Source organism: Pteropus vampyrus, unplaced genomic scaffold (assembly GCF_000151845.1).
Source record: "Pteropus vampyrus isolate Shadow unplaced genomic scaffold, Pvam_2.0 Scaffold477, whole genome shotgun sequence".
NCBI lineage: Eukaryota > Metazoa > Chordata > Mammalia > Chiroptera > Pteropodidae > Pteropus > Pteropus vampyrus.
Genome location: NW_011889258.1, coordinates 381901 through 399015, shown reverse-complemented (window position 1 = coordinate 399015; position 17115 = coordinate 381901).

The window sequence follows — 17115 nt, the reverse complement described above, 5'->3', positions numbered from 1 at the left end:
TAAATACAGTGTCAAATTCTTCAGATTATTCTCTCTTATAACACCAGTTTCTTTTATATCATAACTCTTATATCAATCCTCAACGAATAAAAGTCTAACATATATAAAATGTTTTGCACTCATTACCTGTAATCCTCACAATAATCTTAAAATATTTCTTATTTATAATAAGAATCTACATTTTACTCATGAGGAAACTGACATTCAAAGAAATAAGTTAATAGGCTCATGCTTCAATCCCTGGTAAGGCCAGTATTTGAACTCAGTATAGTCTAGCTCCAAAGTTCTTTCAATTTTATATTGCTAACTTTTTTTTTTCTCACTTGAAAAATCCCATTTTCCTCATGCTGCTAACTTTCTGTCTGCTCATGTCTCAAATCTACTCTCTCTCCTGTACTAAAATTGGTCTATTAAAAGTTATCAAATGCATCATAATCACCCTTTCTGATGGATCTTTCTTTAGTACTCATCAATCTTGGACTCTGACATTTGACGTGGTTAACCAGTATGAAGACACCATGGACAAGAAATTAGGTCTAGGTTCAGATACACCAGAATTTAAATTCTTGTTTTGTCACTTCTTAGCCAGGTTATCTTAGATAAGTTATGTTACCTAGCTGAGATTCAGTGACTTCATCTGTTAAATGGAGACAATGTACTTACTCCTTAAGCTGATTCTGACAATTTAATGTAATTGCTCATTTTAAGGACTTTAAACAATAAACTGGCGATAAATGTTAGTTTTCTTTCTCCATATTAAATGAAGTGCTCTCTTTGATTTATTAATACTGCATTATTCTAGCTGCCCTACCTCTCTAATTGCTCCTTTAGTAATCTATTGTTTTCTCTTCTTCCTTCTTCAGGTCTTAAATCTCACTATTCCAAAACATACTATCATTAGGCTTCTTTTCTTCTCTCTTTACTCCTCCTTGGTAATCTCATCAAAAATTAAGTTTTGTATTCTTATAATAAACATAAAGATACAAAACAGATTTACCAATTGTCTATAATATATATTTTCATCATAGATTCAATGCATCCCAAACCTCAGTAAATATACTGCCCTCTACTAGTCTACTCCTTGATGATGTAATATCCTCCACATTTTATAGAGTAAAAGCCTGAAGAAATCCTAATGGTAAGGAAGACTATATGTGTGCTAAGGCTGTGCCCTCTGAGGAGAACATCTATATCATACTTCAGTAGAAATAGACTTCACTGAACTTACCCAGCCAAGTCACTAAAAAAATAAACAAAAAACAAACAACAAGGCCCAAGGGAAACAGTTCAGCATTCAGATTTGCTACAACATATTATGCAAATTATCCAGTTTTCAATAAAACAAAATTGTGATACATGTAAAAATCAGGAGAGAGTGTCACATAGATAGGAAAAAAAACAAGCAATAGAAATTTCTTTTGAGAGAGTCAAGATGTTGAACTTGGCAGACAAAAGCTTCAAAGCAGCTATTATAAATATATTCGAACAACTAAAGGAAACCATGTCGAGAGGTCTAAAGAAAACTGTGATGACAATGACTCACAATGTAGAAAATACCATTAAACTTGAAATTATATTAAAAATGTAAATTCTGTAGACAAAAAGTACAACAAATTAATAGGAAAAACTACTAGAGAGGCTCAAAAGTACATCTGAACTGTCAGAAAAAGGAATAAGTAAAACCGAATATAGACTGATAATTATGCAATCTGAAAAACAGAGAGAAGAGAAAAAAAGGATAAATAAATGCATCCTCAGAAAAAGATGGGATATTATTAAATGTGTGACTTATAATGAGAGCACCAGAAACAAAGAAGAAAGGGAAAGCAGCAAAACATATTCAAAGAAATAATGAATGAAAATGTCTTAAACTTGATGAAAAACAATCTATACATAGAAGAAGCTAAATAAACTCTAAGTATAACAGATTTAAAATGGTGGAGTAAAGACCCCTGAAAGTGTTCTCCTTTATAAAAAAAAATAATAATAATAACATTAGGAAAATTATTATCAAAATCAATTTTTTCTGTATTCTGGAAATTGTTGAACAATCAAGGGAATGTTTATGTATTCTGTATTCTGGAAATTGTTGAACAATCAAAAGAATGTTTATTAGAAAAAGATAGGTGAATTTTGGGAAGAACAGTGAGCTTTCTATTATTCTAACTTGCTCTATTTCCATAACCCTCTCTCAAGAACTGCAGCAGCCATGAAAACCAATAGCCTGGAACCATAGTGAAAACAATCAGCTTGGCAGTCACTCAAGAGGTTAGAATGAAGTTTGGGGCCTTCCAAAGCTTCATTCCCAGAGAATGGTCATTGTTGGACCTATCTGGACATATTGTGGAAAATGCTACTAACAGCACTTGTTGGGCCTGACTTAGAGATCTCCCAATGTAAACAGCAATTTCCTTGGGGCATTTTTTAGAAATATTGGCAATAATTGTTGAAGATAATAGGTGCCTTAATTGATGAATATTGACGAGGTAAGACAATCACCTAATCAAAGTATATAGAAGAAAAAGCTATAGAATAGTAAGTCCAAAAGGAAATTTGAAAAGCTTCATCATATTCCTAGAAATCTAGAAGGCTACACGCATGTGCAGAGCCATGTGCATGTCCAGAGCTGTGCACATGCGCAAAAAAGATCTGATAAGACTGTAAACACTCACCTATGGCCAAACTTATGCTCTGAACATGAAATAAATGAAGCTTAGAGAAGATTAGAAATGTCTGGCTGAGTATTGCTATAACACACACAGATTTCTTAAATAAAAACTGGGAAAGCTATTGGTTCCAGATAATCCTTGTTCAATAATTAGATGACTGCTAAGCTAAGTGAACAGAGATTTCAGTGGCCACACACAACAAAGAATATACATAATTTATTAAATATTTACAGAATTAGTTTAGAAAAGACACTAAGCACAACAATAAACAACAACAACAAAGAGTAACAACAAATCCAAGAAAGAGAATCTAATTTCTAATTAAATATCAAATGTAATTGAAAAATAAAAAAATAAATAAAAATTTTAATAATCTAACTTCTAGAATGGATATATATTAGTATTTTAAATATCTAGTTTATAACACAAAATATTAGAACTGTAAATAACCAAGAAAGTACGACACATACTTTCATAAAGTAATAGAAGGAAACTTTCCCTGAGGTATCCCAAAGAGTAAAATACTAGACGAAAAGGATAAGTAAATTATTATAAATACATTAAAAGGAATAAAAGAGGAAAAATATAGCTTAGATGATAGAGGCTTTCTTTATCCCTCTTGCAACCAAATCAAAGTTTTGACAGAAACATGGAGCAAACAGCAAGCAGAGTCGTCCGGGATCCAGATGAACAGAAGCATTACAACTAGGGAGAGAAATAAGAAATTACCATGCAAAGAGAAGAGAACACGAGGCTGCCTGGTCCCAAGCAGTGGTGGACAGAGGCTGCAGCAGCTGCAGCCGGAAGCCGTAGACATCTGTTAAAGGGGCTGTGTCCACGAGTAGACATTCCTAGTGACAGAACCTGCACACTCTGTGCACCAGTTCCAGGTCAGCTATGTGGGGGGCACCAGGGACTTACAGGAGAACACTGAGTTATCGGAGAGAGGGCCGGAGGCAAGGCTTTCTGCTAGGGAGAAGTGATGGCAGTATCCATTGTTCCTCTGGTGAGACTTCCCCACTCTCACTGTGCAGATTCAGTGCCACCATAGTTGAGACGTCACAAAACTGGATGACAAAGGTTGTTCTGCCCAGAGGATTCTCTAAAACTCTTCCTCCCCCAACTCGCGACCCCACCCAAGCCGCATCCTGGTGTTCTCTCCAGGAGTTGGTGCTCCAAGACTCATACCGGTAGCAGCTGACCCTGGTTTCTGGTGTGGCCTCTTGAGGCAACTATAAGCACAGCATCCGTGGATTGCTTGCTGAATCTTAACAGGTGACCCTTGAGGGACACAGGCTAGGGCTAAACTTGGCCTGTTGCTGAACCCCTTTCAGGACTGTGCCTCTGGACACCTACTACACAAAGTCACGCTAATAAGACCAGGAGACTCAGGAGCTTCGCTTAGTACATAGAAACAGACACAGAAAGGCAGCCAAAATGGGAAGACAAAGAAGTAGAGACCATATGAGAGAAAAGAACAGAGATTCAGGAATATGGAGTCAAGCAATCTAACAGATGCAGAGTTCAAAACACCGGTTATAAACATGCCGAATGAACTTAAGGGAAGAGTAAATGAACTCAGTAAGAACTTTAACAGAGAGATAAAAAACAAAAATGGAAATAGAAATTATAAAAGGGAAGCAGTCAGAAATGAAAAACATATTATCTGAGATGAAGAGCATATTAGAAGAAATCAACAAGTGGATAAAGGAGAGGAATGAACCACTGATATAGAGGATGGGGAAGCCAAAGACACTAAAACATAATAGCAAGAAAAAAGAAGCCAAGGATATAATAATAATTTAAGAAGCCTATGGGACACGATTAAATGTAAAATATCCATGTCATAGGGTGACCTGAAGGAGGAGAGGGAGAACAAGAAGTGGAAAAGCTATTTGAAGAAATAATGATGGAAAACTTCCCTAACCTGGTGAAGAAAATAGACATACAATTCCAGGAAGCTCAGAGAGTCCCCAAAAAATGAACCCAAAGGAGCTCACATCAAGACACATTGCAATTAAAATGCCAAAGCTTAAATACAAAGAGAGAATCTTAAGAGTAGCAAGAGAAAAGCAGTTAGTTGCCTACAAGGTAGCACCCATAAGACTGGCAGCTAATTTCTCAAAAGAAAACTATGCAGGACAGAAGGACTTGGTACAAAATATTCAAAGCGATGAAAACCCAGGATCTACAACCAAAAGTACTTTATCCAGCAAAGCTATCATTTAGAGTCAAAGGACAGATAAAGAGCTTCCCAGACAAAAATAAGCTAAAGGAATTCATCAACGCCAAACCGGTATTACAGGAAATGTTGGAGGGACTTCCTTAAGAAGAAGAAAAAAAAAAACATGTATCAGCAACAAATAAAGAATGGTAATAGCTACATATCTATCAATGATTCTTTCAAATGGAAAAGAATTAAGTGCTACAACCAAGGGATAAAGTGGCTGAATGAATAAGAAAACAAGACCCCTACATGTGCTGTCTACAAGAGACTGACTTCAGATTAAAGACTAAAGAAGGGGATGGATAAAATATTGCTTTGATGGAACTAGAGTGTATTGCGCTAAGTGAAGCAAGTGAGATAGAGGAAGACAAATACCGCGTGATTTCGTATACATGTGGAATCTAAAGAACAAAATAACAATAATAACAAAAATGGCAACAAAATCATAGATACAGAGAATATTTTGAGGGCTGCTAGACAGGAGGCATTTTGAGGGGGGTGGTGAAAAAGGGCAATGGGATTAAGAAATACAGATGGATAGTGACACAATAATCATGGAGATATAAAGTGCAGTATAAGGATAATAGTCAATAATGTTATAATAAATATGTAAGGGGATAAGAGGTACTAGATTTAGTGGGGTGATCACTTGAGCTCTAATCACTATGATGTACAACTGAAACTAGTATATTGTATGACAACTATAATTGAAAAAAAAAACCTTTGAATTGTACAATGTAAATATGAGCAACTAATTGTTTATTATATTTCAATAAAGCTGGGGAAAATTGTGATCTGCAGATCTTAAAATATTTACTATTTGACCCTTTACAGAATAAAGTTTGTCATCCAGATTTAAGAGTGGTTTCCAAAATATTTAAATCACAAAATTTTTATTTAAATAAAATTCTTACTTTTACCCCAATATATAAAAAGATAAAATGGAGCTGCCTCTGGTTCTTTGTCAATAGCCACTAAAACACTATGGGCTTTGTGGAACAATTTTCAATTTACTAATCTAAAGCAAGCACCACAAAAACTGATACAAAGAGATTCTCTTCAACCTGACTCTCTAACATGCAGGATCAGAGAAAGAGGGACAAACACAGAGAGAAGTTTATGTTTTGATTTTATATCTTTTTTTCTTTTCTAACATATACATTTAATGCTATAAATTTCTAAGTATTCATTTTGCTGCATTCCAAAAATTTTTATAAGTTGTATTTTCACTTTCATTTAGTTTAAAAATATTTTAAAAATTTCTGAGACTATTTTTATTTATGTTTTATTTAGAAATGTGTTTAATCTCCAAGCATTTTTGTATTTTACAGCTATATCTCTATTATTGATTTGTAATTTAATGCCAATGTGGTTTGAGTATACTTTGCATCATTTCTATTTTTTAAAATTTTTTAAATATATTTTATGGCCTAGAATGAGGTCAAACTTAGTGGATGCTCCATTTGGGTTTCAGAATAATGTTTATTTTCCTTTTGAATAAAATAGTCTATAAACCAGTTAGATCCATTTAATTGATGGTGCTTTTTCAGTTCAATTAGTTTCTTAATAATATTCTGTATGCTGGATCTGTCAATTACTGATAGGGAGGTGTTTAAGTCTCCAACTTGAACAAAGGATTCACCTATTTCTCCCTTCTATACTATCAATTTGCCTATTTTGATGTTCTGTTTTTAGGCAAATACTCATTAAGGATTGTCAAGTTTTCCTGGAGAATTTATCCCTTTATCATTATATAAAGCCCCTCTTTATCTCTTATATATTTCCTTGACTCAAAAGTGGCTTTGTATAAAATTAATATAGCTAATCCAACTTTTTTTCAATTGTTTTTTTTTTCAATTATTGTTAGCATGGTATAACTTTCTCAATTCCTTTAATTTTCATTTATCTGTGCTTCTATATTCAAATGGGTTTTTGTAAACAGCACATCATTGAGTCTTTTTCTTTTATCCACTCTAACAGTCTCTCTATATTTTTTAATTAATTTTTATTTCTCAATTACAGTTGACATACAATATTATATTAGTTTCAGGTGTACAACATAGTGGTTAAATATGTATATAACTTATGAAGAGATGACACCAATAAATTTAGTACCTATACATAGTTATTATAATATTATTGACCATATTCCTTATGCTATAATTTATATTCCCATGATTATTTTGTAACTATCAATTTGTACTTCTTAATCTCTTCTCTTTTTCATCCATTTCTCCAACCTCCCTCCTATCTGGAAATCATCAAAATGTTCTCTGTATCTATGAGTTTGTTTTTGTTTTGTTTGTTTATTTTGTTTTTTGGACTTCATGTATAAGTGAAATTATATAGTGTCATTCTCTGTATGACTTATTTCACTTAGCATAATACCTTCTAGGTCTAAACATGTTGTTGGAGAGGACTGGATTTCATTATTTTTATGGCTGAGTAATATTCCATCATATATGTGTACCACTTCTTTATCTATTCATCTATTGATGGATACTTAAGATAGTTCCATATCTTGGTTATTGTAAATAATGCTCTAATAAACATATGGATGTATATGTCTTTTTAAATTAGTGTTTTGGGTTTTTATCACATAAGCACCAGAAGTGGACTTACTGGGTAGTTCTTTTTCTCTTGTTATATCCTTTGCTTTAAAGTCTGTTTTGTCTGGTATAAGTATTGCTACCCTAGCTATTTTTTGTTTTCATAAAATATCTTTTTCTGTCCCTTTACTTTCAGTCTGTGAGTGTCATTCAATCTGAAGTGAGTCTCTTCCAGGCAGCATATGTAAGGGTCTTGCTTTCTTATCCATTAAGCCACTCTGTCTTTTGATTAGAGCATTTAATCTATTAACATTTATCACTAGAAGATTTTGGGTAGCAGGCATTCAGCCCTGGCCCATTGTGCAGTCTTTCTTGGATAACTCTTCAGGGCCCACAGCCCCAGGTAGGTAGCACTTAGTTTCAGTGTTCTCTGAGCTTTTTGCTAAGTGGCCTGAGGCTTAGCACTGGCACTAAACCTGAATCTTTATTAACTTGCTGAACACCACTTGTCCCACCCTGGTGACTCCTGCCTCACCAAAATTGCTTACCACACAAGGCTCTTTCAGCTGCCGAGCCTGCAGGTGGCAGCAGGCCTTAGAGTACCTTGGGCCTTTTGCTGAGCTGCCCCAGGTATGGTACCAATGGCAGCTGGCCTTGGTTTGCAACATGGCCTTCTTCAAGCACCCCCAGGTCCAGCACGGACAGTGAACAAACTGCAGATTATTCCTACCAGGTAGCCCCAGGCCATTCACAGACAGTGGCTGATTTTGGCTTGCACAGAAGCCCCTCCCAAGAGGCCCAAGAACCAACACACCTAGCGGCTTGTTTCAGACTACAACAGAGCACCACCCAATTAGCCTCTCAAGTTGCCAACAAAAAACATAGTATGGGCAGGCACAGACCCTGCTGAGGCATATACTGCTCCCTGGATTCAGCCTTCACACATCAGTTTGAATGATGTGGGTGGCCAGTCCATACATCCAGTCTGCCTGAGGCTCAGTCCTACACACTGATATGCCAACAGCAATCAAGGCTCAGCTACAATAGGAGGGCATACACAATCTACACAAGAGACAATACTGGAGCACCTAGCTCAGGTGATCAGGGAGACTGAGTCTCACAGGGCACCTACTACATAAGGCCACCCTGCCAAGATGAGGATATGTAGCAGATATACTTAATACAGAGAAACAATCATAGCGAGGCAGCCAAAAATGAGAAAGTATGTCTCGAATGAAAGAACAGGAGAAAACAACAGGAAAAAAAAACTAAACAAAATGGAGGCAAGCAGTCGACCAGAAGTACTGGCAGAGGGCATTGTTCCTTTGTTAAATCCTCCCCTGTCTTAGCATGCAGACTTAGACAGGGGCCATATCTGAGTCTCCATCAACCTGACTAACATCATTTTCTCTGCCCTAGTGATTCTCTGAGATCTTGCTCCACCCAAATTACTGGCACAACCAAGGTGCTTCTAATGACTTTTCCATACAAACAGCCCATCTTGGTTTATGCTGCAGACTTTCTGAAAATCTCTCAAAGGTTAATAAACACCAAGCAAGCGGCATCTTGCCTCAGCATTCCAAGAACCTCTTGCTGAGCAGACCCAAGCTCAGCACTAGTGGCAGCTGGCCTCAATTTGTAGTTTAGCCCCTCCAAGGCATCTCTAAGCCATGTGCAGCAGAGGACATCTGCAGATCACTTTGCGGCTTATGCCACGTGGGCCTCATAGGGAATAGGCAGCAGTTGAACTTGGCCTACAGTGGGGCCACTCCCAGGAGGCTATTGTACCAGCATGTTCTGTGGCTTTGGACTGAGCTAGAGCACCACCCAGTCACCTGCACGAACAACACACCCAAAGGGGAGATGTGGCAGGCATCAGACACCTGCTAAAGCGAATTCTTCTCCATAGGATCAATCCCCATACAACAGCTCCTCCACTGTAGTTATGGCCAGTCCTCACAATTGTTCAGCCTGAGGGTAAATTCCTCCCATTGATGTGCGAACAGCAACCAAGATTCAATTACAAGAGGGTATACACAATCTACACAAGGAACATACACCTGGAACACCCAGCTCAAATAACCGGGGAGACTGCTCCACTGGGCCCCACAGCACACCTACTGCATAAGACAACTCTACTAAGACCAGGAGTTATATCAGCTCTACCTAATACATAAAAACAAAGACAAGAAGACAGCCATAGTGGGGAGAAAAAGAAACATGCCCCAAATGAAAGAACAGAACAAAACTCCAGAAAAATAACTAAACAAAATGGAGATAACAATCTACCAGATGCAGAGTTCAAAGCAGTGGTTATAAGAAGGCTCAGTGATCCCAGTAAGAATTTCTCCTTCATATTGCTAGTAAAATTTATTTTGATTTTTGTAATTTTCTACTTCAAAATTTTAATTTGGCCTTTTTTCTTTCTCTTTATTGATACTCTATCTTTGATGAGACATCATTTTCATTTTTACACCTTTCTTTAGTTCTTTAGTTATTGTTTATTTTAGTTCTTTTTTAAGTTTTACTGAAATATAATAGACAATTAGTTGCTCATATTTACATTGTACAATTCAATGAGATTTTTTTCAATTATAGTTGGAATACAATAATATATTAGTTTCAGTTGCACAATATAGTGATTAGAGATCTATATAACTCACAACATGATCACCCCACTAAATCTAGTACCCCTATTCTCCTTTACATATTTATTGCAACATTGATAACTATTTTCCTTATGCTAAGCTTTATATCTCCATGATTATTTTGAAACTATCCATTTGAACTTCTTAATCCCATTGCCCTTTTTGCCACTCCCAACCCCTTCTCATCTAGTAGCCCACAAAATATTCTTTGTATCTATGAGTTTATTTTCATTTTTTTTTGTTGTTGTTTATTTTGTTCTTTAGTTTTCACATGTACATGAAATCATGTGATATTTGTCTTTCTCTGATTTATTTTATTCAGCACAATACCCTCTGGGTCCATCAAGGCAATATGTTTTTCTATCACCTTCCTTTTAGTCTGTGTGTCTCTTTTAAACCAAAATGAGTCTCTTGTAGACAGCACATGTAGGGGTCTTGTTTTCTTATTCATTCAGCCACTTTATCCCTTGGTTGTAGCACTTAATTCTTTTCCATTTGAAAGAATCATTGATAGATATGTAGCTATTACCATTCTTTATTTGTTGCTGATACATGTTTTTTTTTTTCTTCTTCTTAAGGAAGTCCCTCCAACATTTCCTGTAATACCGGTTTGGCGTTGATGAATTCCTTTAGCTTATTTTTGTCTGGGAAGCTCTTTATCTGTCCTTTGACTCTAAATGATAGCTTTGCTGGATAAAGTACTTTTGGTTGTAGATCCTGGGTTTTCATCGCTTTGAATATTTTGTACCAAGTCCTTCTGTCCTGCATAGTTTTCTTTTGAGAAATTAGCTGCCAGTCTTATGGGTGCTACCTTGTAGGCAACTAACTGCTTTTCTCTTGCTACTCTTAAGATTCTCTCTTTGTATTTAAGCTTTGGCATTTTAATTGCAATGTGTCTTGATGTGAGCTCCTTTGGGTTCATTTTTTGGGGACTCTCTGAGCTTCCTGGAATTGTATGTCTATTTTCTTCACCAGGTTAGGGAAGTTTTCCATCATTATTTCTTCAAATAGCTTTTCCACTTCTTGTTCTCCCTCTCCTCCTTCAGGTCACCCTATGACATGGATATTTTACATTTAATCGTGTCCCATAGGCTTCTTAAATTATTATTATATCCTTGGCTTCTTTTTTCTTGCTATTATGTTTTAGTGTCTTTGGCTTCCCCATCCTCTATATCAGTGGTTCATTCCTCTCCTTTATCCACTTGTTGATTTCTTCTAATATGCTCTTCATCTCAGATAATATGTTTTTCATTTCTGACTGCTTCCCTTTTATAATTTCTATTTCCATTTTTGTTTTTTATCTCTCTGTTAAAGTTCTTACTGAGTTCATTTACTCTTCCCTTAAGTTCATTCGGCATGTTTATAACCGGTGTTTTGAACTCTGCATCTGTTAGATTGCTTGACTCCATATTCCTGAATCTCTGTTCTTTTCTCTCATATGGTCTCTACTTCTTTGTCTTCCCATTTTGGCTGCCTTTCTGTGTCTGTTTCTATGTACTAAGCGAAGCTCCTGAGTCTCCTGGTCTTATTAGCGTGACTTTGTGTAGTAGGTGTCCAGAGGCACAGTCCTGAAAGGGGTTCAGCAACAGGCCAAGTTTAGCCCTAGCCTGTGTCCCTCAAGGGTCACCTGTTAAGATTCAGCAAGCAATCCACGGATGCTGTGCTTATAGTTGCCTCAAGAGGCCACACCAGAAACCAGGGTCAGCTGCTACCGGTATGAGTCTTGGAGCACCAACTCCTGGAGAGAACACCAGGATGCGGCTTGGGTGGGGTCGCGAGTTGGGGGAGGAAGAGTTTTAGAGAATCCTCTGGGCAGAACAACCTTTGTCATCCAGTTTTGTGACGTCTCAACTATGGTGGCACTGAATCTGCACAGTGGGAGTGGGGAAGTCTCACCAGAGGAACAATGGATACTGCCATCACTTCTCCCTGGCAGAAGGCCTTGCTTCCGGCCCTTGCTCTGACAACTCACCATCCCTGGTGCCCCCTGAGCAACCGACTGGGCACTGGTGCTCAGAGTGAGCAAGACTATTACTGCGAAAGTCTGCTTGCAGACATAGTCCCTTTAAGAGGCATCTGTAGCTGTTGGCTGCTGCTGCTGCTGCAGCCTCTGTCCCATTCAGCCTCTTATGACTGGGCAGCCTTAAGTACTCTCCCTGTCTTACCTCCATTTGTTTCAGGGTAATTTCTTTATTCTCTCCCTAATTGTAATGTTTCTGTTCATCTAGATCCCATGTGACTCTGGTTGCTGTTTGCTCTGTGTTTCTGTCACAACTTTAATGTGGTAGTAGGAGCAGATGAAAAAAGCTTCTATCATCTACATCATTTTGACTTCTCTCCTGTGAATCACATTTTATCATAACTACTCATAACTACTCCACTCTTCTGTTGTGGTATAATAGCAGCCATAGGCAAAATTTAAATAAATGGTTGTGATGTGTCCAACAAAACTATTTATGGACATTCAAATTTGGATTTCATGTAATTTTAATAGGTAATAAAATATTATTCTTCTTTTGATTTATTTTCAACTGTTTATAAATGTGAAAATGTAAAATGTAAAAACCATGCTTAGCTTGGAGGCCCTAAAAATGGTGGTGAGCTGGATTTGGTACAGATACGAAGGAGGGACGTTTCCTACATTCAACAAAATGATCTATCTTTTAGACAAATAAGAAAAACTACCTCATAAAGATGTCTGCACTCTTTGTTCTAATGTACCTTTCAAATGAGTGATTGTGTTTATGTTAAAATCTTCCCAAAATGGCTAATAAAATTCCATGTCATACCTGGTAAAATTGGGCAAGGTAGAGAGGCAAGCTTACATATTAGTATTATTGATAGAAAACATGAAGGAATTAAGTGTTTACCCTGCAGGATAAAAAGTTGTAGACTGAGAAGACCCCATGAGAACTGAACATTCTGCAAAGCTGGTGTTTGAGTAGTTCCATGTCTTCAAAGCTTAACTAAAGATCAGTCATCATCAATCAGGTTTGATTTTGAGTTAATCAAAAAGGAGATTACTCCAGCTAGGCTTGATTTAATCAGGTGAAAGCCTTAAATCAACTCTCCCTAAAGTGAGATACTATCCTTTTAGGCTAGATGAAGTAAGAAATCATATTGAAATCTATATAGCAAAGTGGTCTCTGAAGGTGGTCCCTAAGAACTTCAGGTCAACAGTCAGAAAAAGGAAAAAAAAGACCAGTCCTTCAACTGCAAGCAGATGAATTCTACCAACAACCTGAGATACATTGGAAGCAAACTTTCCCCATTTGAGCTTCTGATAAGACCAGAGCCCTAAAACCTGAATTTCAGCCTGATAAAAACCTGAAGCAGAGAATCCAGCTTCAGTGTTTTCAAGTTTATGACCTATAGAAACCGAGAGATAATAAATGAATATTGTTTTCTTTTTACTTACTAATTTTATTTTTTTTTGCTTTTTTACTCTTTCTTTCATTTATTTATCTATTTATTGATTGATTTAGTTAGTTAGTTATTTTTAATTGAAGAAATTATTTTAATTTTTTTCCCCGTCTATTTTCCCCCTTCCCCCTAACCTCTAGTAACCACTAGTCTGTTATCCATATCCATGAGTCTCTTTGTCCTGTTCACTTGTTGCTTTTAGGTTTATATCCCATGTATAAGTGATATCATGTGGTTTTCAACTTTCTCTGTCTGGCTTGTTTCGCTTACCATGATTATCTCAAGGGCAATCCACGTTGTCGCAAAAGGCAATAATTCATCTCTTCTTATGTCAGACTAATTTTCCATTGTATATACGTACCACAGCTTCTTTAGCCAATCATCTATCATACGTCATTTCAGTTGTTTCCATATTCTGGCCACTATGAATAATGCTTCCATGAACATCAGTGAACAAATATCTTTTCAAATATGAATTTTCAAGTCTTTGGAGTAAATAACCAGTAGGGGGATTGCTGGATCATATGGTAGATCAATTCTTAGCTATTGAGGAACCTCCAAAGTGTTTTCCATAGCAGCTGTACCAATTTGGAGGTACACCAGCAATGTATGAGGGTTCTTCTTTCTCCTCATTCTCACAAACAATTGTTATTACTTGTCCTGTTGATTATAGCTATTCTAACAGATGTGAGGTGGTATCTCATTGTGGTTTTGATTTGCATTTCCCTAATAGCTAGTGATGTTGAGCATCGTTTCATATATTTTTTGGTCATTTGTATGTCCTCTAGGGGGAAGTGCCTGTTCAGGTCCTCTGCTTATTTTTTGATGGCATCATTTGTTTTTTCTGTTGTTATTGAATCATATAAGTTCTTTGTGTATTTTGGATATTAGGCCCTTATCGGAGGCGTTGATTGCAAATATATTTCCCATTCAGATGGTCAATTCTTTACCTTGTTGATGATTTCTTTTGCTGAGCAGAAGCCCTTTAATTTGCTGGAGTCCCATTCATTTATTTTTGCTTTTACTTCCCTTGCCTTTGAAGTCAAATTCATACAATCCTCTTTAAGTTCAAGGTCCTTCAGTTTAGTTCCTATGCTTTCCTCTATGCATTTTATTTCAGATCTTCTATTCAGTTCCTTAATCCATTTTGAGTTAATTTTGGTGTGTGGTGATAGACAACAGTCTAGTTTCATTCTTTTGCATGTGGCTTTCCAGTTTTCCCAGCACTATTTGTTGAAGAGGCTTTCCTTTCTCCACTGTATGTTTTTGGCGTTTTTGTCAAAAATATTGGCCCATGTAAACATGGGTTTACTTCTGGACTCACGATTCTGTTCCACTGGTCCGTGTGCCTGTTTTGCTGCCAATAGCATGCCATTTTGATTACTGTCGCTTTGTAGTATAACTTGAAGTCGGGCAGAGTGAGGCCTCCAGCCTCGTTCTTTTTTCTCAGGATGGCTTTGGCAATTTGGGGTCTTTCGTGCTTTCATACAAATCCAATAATTTTTATTCCATTTCTTTAAAAATTGCTGATGGGATTCTGATGAGGATTGCATTAAATCTGTAAAATGCTTTAGGTAATATGGTTATTTTAACTATGTTGATTCTTCCAATCCAAGAGCATGGAATATCTCTCCATTTCTTTGTATTTTTTTTATTTCATTTAAAAGGGTATTATCGTTTTCATTATATAGATCCTTCACATGTTTCGTTACATTTATTCCTAGATATTTTATTCTTTTTGTTGCAATTGCAAAAGGAATTATTTTTTCCACTTTTATTTCTGATGCTTCGTTATTAAAGTATGGGAATGCTATGGATTTTGAACATTGATTTTGTGTCCAGAAACTTTACTGTATTTTCTTATTGTTTCTAGTAGTGTTCCTGTTTAATCTTTAGGGTCTTCTATATAGAGAATCATGTCATCCGCAAGTAGTGACAGCTTGACTTCTTCATTTCCTATTTGGATGCCATTTATATCTTTCTCTTGCCCGATTGCCATTGCTAGAACCTCCAATGTTATATTGAATAACAGTGGTAATAGTGGATAGCCTTTCTTTGCTCCTGATCTTAGGGGAAAGGTTTTAATTTTCTCACCTTTAAATATAATATAATGTTGGCTGAGTGTTTGTCATACATGATATTTATTATGTTAAAGTACTTTCCTTCTATATCAATTTGTTAAATGTTTTGATTGTTAATGAATGCTGTATCTTGTTGAAGACTTTTTCCTCATCCATTGGTATGATCATATGATCCTTATTTTTTAATTTGTTAATGTGGTGTATCACATTAATCAATTTGTGTTGTCGAACCATCCCTGTGCCCCTGGGATGAAGCCCAGTTCATCGTGGTATATTATCTTTTAAATATGTTGCTGTATTTGGTACACTAGTATCTTATTTAGGATTTTTGCATATGTCTTCATGAGAGATATTGGCCAGTCTTTTTCTTTTTTTGTGTTATCTTTACCAGGTTTTGATATCAGGGTAATATGGGCCTCATAAAATGAATGGGAATGTATTGCCTCCTCTTTAATTTTTTGGAAGAGTTTGAGGAGAACAGATGTTAAATCTTCTTTGAATGTTTGAAATGTTTGGTAGGTTTTTGATGATCATTTCAATTTCCATACTGTTGATCTATTTAGATTTTCCATTTCTTCTTGATTCCATCAAAGTATGTTGTATTTTTCTAAGTACTGGTCCATTTCTTCTAGTTTATTAAATTTGGTGTTATATACTTTTTCACATTATTCTTGGGTGGTCCTTTGTATTTCTGCAGTGTCTGTCATAATTTCCCCTCTTTTATCCCTGATTTTGTTTATTTGTGTCCTTTCTCTTTTTTCTTTAGTGAGTCTAGCCAGGGATTTGTCAATTTTATTAACCTTCTCAAAGAACCAGATCTTTGTTGCATTTATTTTTTTCTACCATTTTTTGTTTGTTTGTTTTCAATTTCATTTATTTCTGCTCTAATTTTATTATTTCTTTCCTTCTGCTGACTTTAGGGTTCATTTGTTCTTATTTTTCTAGTTTTTTGAAGAGGAAGCATTAGAATGTTTATTTGGGTTTGTTCTTGTTTTTAGAGGTAGGCCTGTAATGATATAAACTTTCCTCTTATGTCCACTTTTGCCATGTCCCAGAAGTTTTGATATGTTATACTATCATTATCATTTGTTTCTATGTATCTCTTGATCTCTCCTTTTATTTCTTCTCTGATCCAGTTATTCTTTAGTAGCATATTGTTTAATCTCAATATATTTGTGGTTCTTCCCACTTTCTTTTTAAAGCTGTACTCTAGTTTCAAAGCATTATAATCAGAGAATATGGCTGGTATAATTTCAACCCTCATACATTTATTGAGGCTATCTCTGTGTCCCGGTATGTGGTCAATCTTTGAGTTTGTTCCATTTGCAGTGGAGAAGAATGGAGAAGCAGCTGTTTTGAGATGGAAGGCTCTGTAAATGTCAATTGTGTCCAGTTCGTCTAATGTGTCATTTAAGGATGTTATTTCCTTATTGATTTTTTATTTGGACAATCTTTCCATTTCTGTCAGTGGGATATTTAGATCCCCTACCACAATAGTATTTTGTTCTGTTTCTCCCT